The sequence below is a fragment of the Lasioglossum baleicum genome, chromosome 10 (assembly GCF_051020765.1).
Source record: "Lasioglossum baleicum chromosome 10, iyLasBale1, whole genome shotgun sequence".
NCBI classification, from domain to species: domain Eukaryota; kingdom Metazoa; phylum Arthropoda; class Insecta; order Hymenoptera; family Halictidae; genus Lasioglossum; species Lasioglossum baleicum.
Window position 1 is genome coordinate 6,229,569 of NC_134938.1, and position 12,279 is coordinate 6,241,847.

General features: G+C 43.2%; 1 protein-coding gene and 1 long non-coding RNA gene across 3 annotated transcripts in view; both read right to left on the bottom strand.

Annotated features, from left to right (window-relative positions):
* Positions 1-12,279, bottom strand: part of Nlg3 (Neuroligin 3) — a 453,040-nt gene that overhangs the window by 384,619 nt on the left and 56,142 nt on the right. The gene's annotated exons all lie outside the window — the stretch shown is intronic.
* LOC143212905 (uncharacterized) overlaps positions 1-12,279 on the bottom strand; it is a 101,495-nt gene that overhangs the window by 35,021 nt on the left and 54,195 nt on the right. Inside the window, exon 2 of the long non-coding RNA XR_013009818.1 lies at positions 1-12,279. This exon is cut by the window's left edge and continues 23,780 nt beyond it; it is cut by the window's right edge and continues 22,849 nt beyond it. This is a non-coding gene — a long non-coding RNA (uncharacterized LOC143212905).

The window sequence follows — 12,279 nt, forward strand, 5'->3', positions numbered from 1 at the left end:
TCCACGGCCAGTTTTAGACGCTGTTTAGCCAGCTTTCCGCCACGACGATTACCGCCAACATCCGACATTTTTACGCGGTCACGACCCACACTATTCCTCTGTTCCCGTCCTCTCGCTCTTCCTCTCTCGCGTCCTTTGTTTTCCGAACACGCAATTTCGCTCGAACGCGCGAGACTCTTCAGGATCCACTGACACGACCCCGGAGTCACGTCTCTACATCTTAGTGGAGGCACGTAATTCTTTCAAAAATATCAGACACGTTTTTTAAAGTTTGAGGTCGAATATCTCGCGAACCGTCGAAGCCAGAGCCGCGTAATCTGTTCGTAGATATCTTAATTTGTTTGGAGAATACATTGTAAAAATTGCAATTTTTTATCGCCCAGCATTCAGATTCGGGGGTGGAAACAGCCCTTAATGTTTGGGGTCGAATATCCGGGGAACTGTTACAGCTAGAAGATTAGTTCACAGGGGAAAGTTGTGCATCTTTTAATAAGCAATCATGCCACGTTTAAAAAATATTTCAATAAATTACACTTTTCCAACTTTCGTTCCAACCATTTTTCCAAACGCCAAATAGTTCACGCGTTAGGTGGCACGTTGCGTCATCCTGTAGAATAACAAAATTGGCAGTCACTCGTAACCTAATTTAAAAGCACGATTCTCCAATTCCCTTTTCGTCTCTGAATGCGAAAGGAATTGCATTTGAAACTGCACAGTCGGATCGTAGAATGTTGTGTAGAGGGAAAGGACGAGAAGGGCGACGTTGTGCGCGGTAGAGATAACGGTGGCGGAGAATTGATAACTTTTGTGCGAGTCTGGAATGAATTATTGAAAAATACATGTAACGATAATATTGTAGAAGGCTGTGGAATGAAAGAGAGGGAAATAGAGTGAGAGCGGTGAGGGGGGGCGAGCGCGAGTCTCGGCGTTCCGAAGTAATTTAAATTCAAAGGGCGGCGCAATTAAGAAAACCAGGCGAGCGAAGCGGAGGCGTGATCCCGTGGATTCTTCTATTTCCGTTCTTACGTAATTCACGTGGTTCGTCGGGCCGGCTTACTTTATCGCGATTAACGGCGGATAAAACGGAATTATTGCACGGCCGGGGAATTCCACTCACGAGGGAAATAACTTCGCTCATCCGAGACATCGACATGGCCGGGGCGACCGCAATTCATACAGTCGGATATGAAATTTTCCGATTGAACTTGTCCGTCGGCGAACAAAGAATTTAATAGAGTTGGAAAGTCTTGAACAGCCGCTCGTCGGAATGAGTAAATTACGGGTGGAGAGGACTCCAGATAAAGAGAATCTTGCGTCGGAGATCCCAATCCTGAAGTCGGCAACGAAGTCACGTCGCGACCCCTATCGCCGCCTTAAGGGGGAACTTCTTTTTCTTTCCTGAGAAGTAGTCGACTTCTCTCGTTGAATCTTATAGTTTGATTCTGCGGAAACGACTATGGCGAATCTTAAGCTACCGTTCACGATGTTATTGACTTGCACACCTGGCTCGCTGTTCCGAGCTACGACCTCAAATTTTAAAAGTCTCTTCCCCGAAACGACTTTTTCGGCAGCTCGTTCACAAACCATGAAGTAGATCAGAATTATATTTAGTCTGTAACCTTGAATGACCTAGAGTGATTATAGTCACTGAATTCCTAATGAAAGGGACTATCGTCATGGATGTTTAAAAAAGGGGCGGACCTCTTTAAAAGATAAAGGTGATCTTGAGAATTCTAAAGAAAAATTAAAAACAAATATGCTTGCGAGTTGCACCTACCCATTTATGCAGTTATGTCAGAAATAAGTAGCTGTAATGTAAAACAGTAAAAACATTTACTATTAACATTTAACACTCGAGTGGCGACTCTGAGGCGCCACTAAAAATTGCTGTACCATTATTCAAAATATTATTTACATTACTAAATATGTTAGTATCTAATCAATTAATAAGCATTTAAGTATTGTGTGAGGTATTATATCAATTTCATATTCATAGAAGGAAAAGGAAATAGAATGGAATTATTCTACGTCGAAATAAATGTTTAATTTTCCAGTTAAAATATTAGGTTGGGGAAGAAGTTTCTTCGTATTTTAATGCAGAAATGAATCAAGCTTTTTCCATATTTTAAATGAAGTTTATTAAATCAAGTATGTGGCGTTTTGATCGACCACTTTTAGCCATTTTTGAGGTAAAACCATAATCCCGTCACGGTAGAATTTCTGTGATTTCTCGGCGAAAAACTGCGACACGTGATTTTTACAGGTCCCTTTTGAAGTCAACTTCAAAGTGTTCCGAGTACCACGACCTAGGTCCGAGTGCTAAGGGTTAAACACCTTAAAAAGGAAAATGAACCTTTAGTTCACCCCAATTCCTTGCAATTCAGATGGAAAATTTTTATTCTGCATAAAAATCTCATCGGCGAAGGGTTAATACTCCTTCCCCTTGCCCTTTCGCCCTGAGGATGTGCTCGACCTTCTCCGACTCGCGAGTAAACTCTGGTTCGCCGGATTCGCGTGTGGCCCATTGATTTCTAAGTTTCGTCGGGAAGGCGATTAATCAACCCCCATCCCTTAAAGGGTCCCCATCGCCTTGAAAAGAGGGGGAGGGGGGTAGTCGATGAGGGGGTCGGGCGATATTTCAGCCGGAGATCAGTCGAGCCGTTCGCTGGCGAGCTTTCTTCGTCTGACGGCCATTAACTCGAATTACGGTCGCTCCGGCAGCCTGCCTGAAAAGATGAACTTCGACGGTACGCAGACGACCGCGAACCCTAAGAGCTGCCTTTCCGTCGATGTCTTTACGAGTTCGCGCGATTGCCTCATCCGGAGGAGTCACGGGAACGACCAGGCTTCGCCGTCGCCGTCGAAACCTTTCCACCCTCGTAAAAACCAACGTGACTTTCGCGCTCAGCTATAACAGGCCACGGACGCTGGGCTAAACTCGCCTAACTAGATATGTCGGACGTGAGCGGCTCGTTCGCAGCCCTGATGTCCCGACTCGTGACGCGACCGGAACGCGTTGCCTCCATCGACACGTTCTTGCTTTAAGTTGATACCATCTGATCAGTTCCATGTAGGGACGTTTCCGAGTAATTGGGGTCGTTAAGCAAGTAGAATAGGGTAGCCAATGGCCGGAGAAGAAGAATTAGGAACGTCCCTGAACGGAATCCAGGAGCAAGATCATTCGCCGTTGGATAAATGAAATGGGGTGGGTTACCCAATGTTTACGAAATTTTTAAAAAGTGGAACGAAACCTATTCTTAATGGGAACAGTCTATTTTTTCTGTAATTCCATAATATAAAAATCAAAAAAATATGGCATTCCATTAAAATAAATACACATTTTTATTATTTTTTGGACACAGTGACATTCTACATGAGGAGAAAAGTCCCTGTAAAATATGGCGATCCATTTACAAAAACACGAAGGGCCCTTGAAGTAACCTCGAGAAAATAAAAATTCTTTTTGAGATCACAGTGACATTCTACATAATGGAAGTCCCTGTATGTCGAGGTTCTTAAATTCTCGGAATCTTTTGGCTGACAGAAAATCCGCAGTGCAATTATAACACGCGAACGATGAGCAGTCGTTTATTTCCCGTTAGCCTGCCACGGAGATGCTTCCCCGAGAGTTATTCCGAATTCGCCAGACACGCGAGGTTCCTCTCAAGGATAGTCAGGGGTTCTGTTTCGTTAGAAGTCCCGCTGGATTCGGCGGATTTTGCAGTGGCGTCACGTGCCGCGATAACGAAAACGACGCGGGTTGACACGCGCTGCGATTTGCCTCGCGAATTCCATCGGGACGCGTGGATTTCTTTGGAAACTGTTCACAGGGTAATCTCCGTGGGATTCCGGGCCGGGGAAGTTTTACGTTTCGCGCGTGTCGTGGCCCACGGATTTTTCGTTTTTCTTTGCGAACCGCCGATCCGCGGTTTCGGCTGCGGTTGCGATGCGTCCCGTGACCAATCTGTGCAAACTGCTCATCGAACAAACATAAGAGATGCGTATTGATTGTCTGTTATAATTAGACTGATTTTAACGCATATATTTAACCCTCATACGCTCCTCACGAATAGTTGCATAAATGGATAATAATTCACCCAAGTTTGCTCTACACGTGAAATCAACCACTTATGTTCCATTTGTAACGTCACATTTTAAAGAAATACATCTCACAACATAGACATCAATCACAGGATCATCAGGATCATCATGAGGATCAATGATTTTACAGTATGTGAAAATAGTAAATGGTTGAACTTTTACCCTGAGGATTGTATAAGGATTAATACATTTTTCATATGTGCGGAGATCTAGTTTCATTTTATTTTTGCAGTGAGAAATCATTCAGGAGAAAACATTTCTATGAAACGATGTGTGGAAATGAGAATTTTAGTGTAAAGTTTAATTCGATCAGCAAGTAGAATAGGACAGTGAATAACCAGACGTTAGAGAATTCGTTCAGCAAGTAGTACAGACCACTAAATAGTCAGAGACGTTGGGTAATTCTTTAGGCAAGTAGTATAAGTCAGCCGGTGGTCAGACAAGCAGAATTAGTAATGTTATCTTCCTCGGTAACCACTGGGGATGACGAGTTAATTCGCCATTAATATTCTCCATCGCCAGAATCCTTTAATTTTTGATTCCACCGATAACTCTTAAATACAGTTACAACTGTGCTGTGTACAGTCTGATACTGCAGGCGACGTTGTCACAGCAGTAGAACCTCCACAGCACAGTTTAACAGGTTCTCCATCACAGAAAAGATTTCGAGCGTTCTGCGGGGGAAAGTTCAAAGTGGAGCACACGCGACGTTGGACCGTGTTAACAGGACAAGAGGAAGATAAAGCAGCTGTTTGAGGACAGCGAAAGACAGGGGAAAAATAAAACGCAAGTCCCGATTGCGGGGTCGGGGACGATGATTTCGAGCCAACTAGAAATTCCCTGCGGTAAATCTCGTCTGAAATCGCGGAGCAAGGGCCGGCCAAACGGAAGTCGTAGCCCCCCTACCCTCCCGAAGGCGTTTTAGATTAGCCAGCCAAGCAGGCGCCGAAGTAATTTTCGCGGGGTTAAAAGGGGAACGGGGAGAGTAACCCGGAGAGCCTGGTCGGCTTTTATCGCGCTTCTTTCAGCGCGGGAAAAACGAAGGCGAGGACGGAGGCTGAGGCGGCGAGTTCTTGAATGCGAGCAGAAGGCATCGATAATGGAGTTGCGAAAAGAATCGTCCCGCCGATGATAATAAAGTGTCGATTAACGCGAAAGTAATTCACGGTCGCGCAGCTATTCGGCGCGCGACGGAGCCTTTTCCGCCATTGCCGCGAGAGAAAAGGAGCATCGACGGAATTGTTCATTCGGTGCCGACTTCGTCGCAATAATTCCAGGCCGATTGCGTTCACCGAGGAAACCTGGGAAACAATAATCGTGACCGTAAAGCACGAGCACGGAATCGCGACGAATATGGGCTCGTTATTGCCACTAAATTGTTGCTATTATTGGTTCGAGCCGAGCCGGCCGTTTCGAATGGTTTACTTTTACGAGGCCTCGCGAGTAATGTTACGGGAGGGGAAAATGATCGGTGAACGGGAAGGGGTGGCTTCCCCTTCGACCCTCGGAATTTGTTTCCGGACCCCTTCCGGTCCTTGCGTAACGACAGGACTTTTCAAATCGAATCACTTTCTTCCATTAAGAAATTAAATGTTAAATTATACATTTAATATAAAAGCTCTTCATGGAAGACAGAAGGGCAGCATCTGTGCCCTTATCTGGGTCGTACGCATTGATTTCGACGAAGTTTACATGATGGTTCTTGGAGAAACGTTTACGAACTTTCGAAATCGAGAATAATATACAGCAGCGAAGATGTACGTGGTATATAACAAACAGTGGCGTAAGTGTTCTTATCTGGGTCGTACACATTGGTTTTGACAAAGTTTACATGATGGATAGCTCGCGGAGAAACTTTCGACATTCTTTTCCAAACTCGCGAAGCATGTTTTTGTCAATATTGTTGAAACTTGGGTGAGCATGTGTTCATTTATTCGATGAAAAGGATACGATCTTAAAGAAAATCATGCACAACAGATATTCTCCGAAAACATTAAACACTGATAATGACTATGGTGCAGATCACAGCGGCGTCTTTCCAGCGAAACTTCTGCGGTCAATCGATTTCCGTGTTGACTGTACGCTTGCTATGCTGTGCGATCGCGTTCTACACACACGAAACGTTGCTTCGCGATCCAGCGGGCGAGTTCGCCGGGAAACGGCCCACAGGGGCTTTAAATTATTCACGAATCTAATTACGGACGGCGATTACTCCCCCCCACCCCCTCGAATTTACCATGATCGCCGGCCGATTCGACGAGACTCGAAGCATTCGTGACTCCTGCAACGACGAATGGGCTCCTTAAAATTCGATTATTAACCCTCGTTCCGCGGATATCAGGCAGTTCCGAGAGATCCTTCCTTTTTGATATGCAACGACTCTCGTCAGCGTTCGTACACTCATTAAAAGAAAATTACTTTTTTCAACGATCTAATGTGCGGAGAAAAAAACCCCAGTTTTCATACTCATTTCGTCCAACAGGCTGTACTCCTGGTATCCAAACAGTTCTCGCTGCGTATAACAATAATAATGGTGTAAATCAAGGTGGCAATATCTGCCCACCCTGTAGATTACATAAATAATGGCTTAAAGTTTGAATAGGCACAGTCTTGTTATTTTTGCAAAGTAAAATATTCGTATTTAGTGAATTTAGCGTTATAATCAGTAGACAGTGAAATTTTCTAATTGCAACAAACAGGAGAGGAATCAAAATTTACTTTCTTTGAATATGTGAAAAATAATATAACAGTGTCTTTAAATTTTTCCAATGGCTGTACTGCTTATACTAACTCATTTCGTCATAAAAATAAAATCCGCAACTTGAATAATAAATTTTTCAAAGCGACACTGTCTCTTAAACCATTGTTGATACCGCAAACGCGTCCTTTCTGTGCTTCTATCCCCGATTCGGCACGAAGGATATCGACTCGTTCGCACCTATCCGATTATCCGGTTGGCGTGCGCATCGAGGTTCGCGAGCCCAGCCAAGCCGGAGATTCCCGCGATTCAATTCGCTGATAATCGATTTCTGATAATGATATTGTATACGAGTACAAGCGGATTTTAATTATTCATTGATGGGAATCCCGCGAACGCCGCGTGAAATAATAAGGTTATTAATAACGTTCGCGAGCGACTTGAATGGGGAGGCACTGAGCCGACCAGGGTCCTCGTGACAAATGCGTCCCGTATCGATATCTTTTAATGATTTATACAGCTTTTAAGTGCCGTGAAATATAACCGGGGGGATTCTTCTACGGCTTAACTGTGCCGGACGTCCTTTTATTTCGCCAGGAGAATGGAAGGACGCGGGCAAAATACTCGAATGCGAGATACTGTAATGTATCGATCCATGGTACTTCGGGACCCAAAGTGTCACTTATCTGCGGGTAAACGTGCCTCATATCAGCTTCTACCCAATACTTTTCCTCCAAACAAATTGCTTAAAAATAAGTAACTACTAACAAGTACAATATTTGGCCTTGTATCATCAGAGTATATAACATTTCCTATCATGTTCGTAATATTTTCCTGATTAAAATGAGTCCAAACACGACGCACTTGCGATCACATTCACTCGTTTAATTCACGATATTGTAGAACCTCGATTATCCGAACTATCCAGTGGATCATGGGTATTATTTGAACAGGTGCTCCGAATTGTGTCGTGTTTGGACTCATTTTAATCAGAGAAATGCCACGAATATGTTGGTAAAAGCTCCACAAGAAAATAATTAACAAAAACCAAGTTCCGTTCATTTGCGAGTTGAAAATGATCAGCTGAGATCTTGGTACCGATTGTTCGTGCACGAGACGAACGGGAACAGAAAAATGTGATTCGGGAGGGGCACTAGTGAGATGAAAAATGATCTCAGACGTAAGAATAAGGAGTGTTGCAACTTATCGTCCGTGTACACCGGCATCTGGTAAATACCACGGGTGATGCGGAGGTCGGCCCAATGCCTGACCCACGCCACTAGCCTCAACCGAATTCCTCGAGTGCCACCGGCAGTAAATTGCGAAGTCAGAACACGCGTAAGAATATTCCCTCCTCTCTCTCTCTCTTACTGGTTGTGAGTCTGCGTCTGAAATTATGTAAGTCATATGGAGTTTCCTTTCCCTGAATATGCAAAGCATCCTGGACAATACGTACTAAATTGCCTGGATCCCGGGGACCCGGTGATGTAGACGTAACACACAAGCGACCGTGTTGAATTCGCGAACCCATAACTTACTTGTTGCAGATTTATTCTGTCTAGCTTGCGGTACATCCAACCGGCCCAACCTTCGTTAGGACTGGCAATTCCGATTCGATTAAAATAGTCAACTTCCATCACGTGGGATTAGGACTCATGGTTATTTATGCATATTTCGAACGTGGAGTCGGGCAAACTGAAATCTACTGCTACCCACACGCTCCGAAATTTTAACTAGGTTTACACTATTTCACATTGATTTGTACAAATAACGAGAATATATTGATTCAGATTGTCCTCGATTTTTTTACACGCCATTGTAAATTGAAAAATGTATTAGTTACAACAGTCACGTTGAGTTATAAAAATAACGAGAATAGACACGCCCAATAATTCTAAATTGAAACATTTATTAGTTACGACTGTCACGTCGATATTGAATCAAATTTTATTTAAAAATGAGAGTTGGATTTGTAAATGTCTCCAAATGATATAAACTTGTAGATCATAACAGTATTTCTTGATTAAATCACTTCATAAAATTTGCAATCTGAGATCAGTAATTTCGTATGCAGCGACGTAATATCAGCTGAAACAAGACCGAAGATACGGAACCGAAATACTCAGACTTGGTACACCTAGTGAATATTCAAAATCGATTATCTCGGAGACTGTTGCAACAAAATTTGACCTTATATTTTCATGAGCAACCACCTCCTTACTTGGAATGTTACTCAACCGCAGTCTGAACAGGAACTTCGGAGCCGTTCTGCTGTTAGATATTTGTCCCTCGCAGTGCTCAATTCCCGAACGTTTACCTTCCGCGTTATTACCGGGAAGACGAGGTTGCGCCGTTTGGCCGGTAGCCAAGGTATAATCCGAGAAATCCGTGACACGTAGCCAGTCTTCAATCGTCTCCGCGTCTCCGGTTCGTTCTCGGATTCCCGCCGTAATTATGCGCAACGATTTCACGCACGTTGCTGCCGCGGCCCATCGGCTCTGTCGACCGGATACCGATATACGGGGACGAAATGATCGGCATCGGGATATTTTCCGTGGAGGAATTTCAAAATGAAGTCCTGGGATACGTGGCCACGAACATGCGGGCAAATGTAGGCAAATGTAAACAAAGCAATTGTTGGCTATCTTCTGCCTGTGACCTCGAATAACCTTCACTAATATTATTTACTAAATTCCTAGAGCAGGAGAGTATCATCGTAGGTGTTTAGAAAGGGGTGGTCTTGTTGAAAAAATGAAGGTAACCTTGAATGTCTATGAGTAATTATTTTCAGTGAATTCCTAAAGAATGGGAGTATTATCGTATGTGTATAAGTGGGTGGTCCCGTTGGAAAAAAATCAAGGTGATCTTGAATGACCTCAAGTAATTATTTTCAGTGAATTCCTAAAGAACGGGAGTATCGTCGTAGGTGTTTAGAAAGTGGTGGTATCTTTGAGGAGAACGAAAGTGACGCTGAACGATCTTCAGTAATTATTTTCAGTGAATTCCTAAAGGATGGGAGTACTATCGTATGTGTATAAGCGGGTGGTCCCGTTGGAAAAAAATCAAGGTGACCTTGAATGACCTCCAGTAATTATTTTCAGTGAATTGCTAAAGAATGGGAGTATCATCGTAGGTGTTTTGGAAAGGGTAGTCCTGTTGAGAAAACTGAGAGTAACCTTGAATGACCTCAAGTAATTATGTTGAGTGAATTCCTAAAGAATGGGAGTATCGTCGTACATGTTTAGGAAATGGTGTCAAGTTTTAAAACAAAGATGGTGACCTTGAATGCCCTTCAGTAATTATTTTCAGTGAATTTCTAAAGAACGGGAGTATCATCGTTGGTGTTCAGAAAGGGGTGGCCCCGTAGTAATATCCCTCACGGTAATATTCGACCACTTTGAAAAAGATGATACCATTCCTAATGTCGAACGACTTCGATTTTTCTTGCGAATTAGTTTTGCTAAACGACGCGAAAAAATTTTTCTGAAAATCGCGGATGGTCGGAATGAAGGTTTTACGACTTCATCCGAGGGATAGGGAACCCGGGACCCGAATGTGGCTGGGGCGAACGTAAAGCTGACAATTCCCGGCGCTCGAACGCGATTCCTCCGTAGCGAGCAAACGTGCCGGGATACCACGCTCGCGACTATAAAGGAAGTGTCAGGTTCTGCGGCGGCCCCCTGGTAGCTCGTGAGGAATTTCTGAAGCTGCCGGCCGCGCCAGCCGGATTTTGATGGGTTGCTGCGCGGAGGAACGTTTTAGCTCGCCCTCGCTCCTGATGGCACGTAATCGGATCACTGTCTCTGCGCCGATGTTATTTTAGTGGCCTCTACCGGGTAATAATTAAGTCTACAGCCCCGGCTCACCGTGTATATATTGAACATTTACACAGCGTTCTGACGGCGATGTTCCCCACGAAGGAACGCGCGTAACGGATTTCGCGTCCGAGGAAAGTTCTCCGAACATGTGTTACCCCCGTAGAATAACTCTCTTGCATCTCACCGTTTTAACGCCAACATGATGTTCGGCGAGATGTATCAAGTATGTACTGTTTACTGGCTTTCAAAACTCCGTGAAGTGTATTTTGATACCGCTTAAATGGGGAGGAATATGTTTCGAATGGGCGAACCCTGCTGAGCTGAAACTACCGTAAGTGGAATTAGTCCGCAACTAGTCGGACATGCTCTTTGTCTGCCTTTCAGGCTTCTCTACTACTGTAGAACTATGCCTGACAGTGTTGGAATACTTTCTACTAAAAGTTATTCGATGCTATTGTACTATGCTCGAAGCATGCCTGGCTGCACGCGGACCGCTTCTACTGCGGGCCAAGTGGAACTGCAGAACATCCATTCTGTTTCAAATTATTTTTATCAAGTTGAACTAGCGTCTCCGAATTGGTCTTCAGCAAATTCTTTAACTATTGACTGGCATCTCTGCTAAGTTCTATACAGTGTAATATCAACGTCGTGAAGTTTGATGCATTCACATTTTATTTTGCACAAGAAAAGTTTTAATTTGTGAGAGAGAATTCAATATCATTTTTATCGAGCTTCACTGTTTATTTGATTCTCCAGTTTCATTAATTGAAATAGTATATTGTGTTCGAAACGTTTCCCTGCGATATACCCACGTGAAATAATTAATTCAATATTTTGTATAGAATGTACAATTTTGTAAATTCATGATAATAATTTTTCAGGGTATATACGAAATAATTATTTCAGAATAATATCTTAAAATTCACTCTCCAGCATATAAAAATAATGATGAATATTAAACTTGACGTTCAACGAGCACGTATTTCCCTAGTTATTCGAAGCGTTCCGATGTAAGCCACGTCGAATAGGAAAGTTTTCCCACAGTTTCGCCATCATTGCAGTTGGCTTCGTCAGAGGTCAAAGACGCACTGGCACTGATGTGCCCCTAGAAATGCGCCCTATGTAAAGTGCCAGTGCTCGGGTTCCGGATCAATAAGTACCAGTAGTTTTTAATTGGCCGGTTGTACAATTAAAAAACAAGAGGACGGTGCTCGAGATAAGTACTGGTCTCTTATCAAGAGTCCTAATAGAACAATTATACCTTTCGGTAACATTCCACTTTTTTTGTGTAGACCCCCTTTACACACCTTTGTATCCCCATGTGTCTTAAGCCTTGTCGACAGTCTAGTAGATGGGGACACTTATATTTGGGGAATTAAATTATAAAGATAAAAATATATATATAGAAATTTTTTAAGGGTTAATTAAATACTTCCACTTTGTATATTCCCTTTGCACACCTTTGTATCCCATGTGTCTTAAGCCTCGTCCACAGTCTAGTAGATGGGGACACTTATATTTTGAGAATTAAATTATAAAGATAAAAATATAGAAATTTTTTAAGGGTTAATTAAATACTTCCACTTTGTATATTCCCTTTGCACACCTTTGTATCCCCATGTGTCTTAAGCCTTGTCCACACACAGTCTAGTAAATTATAAA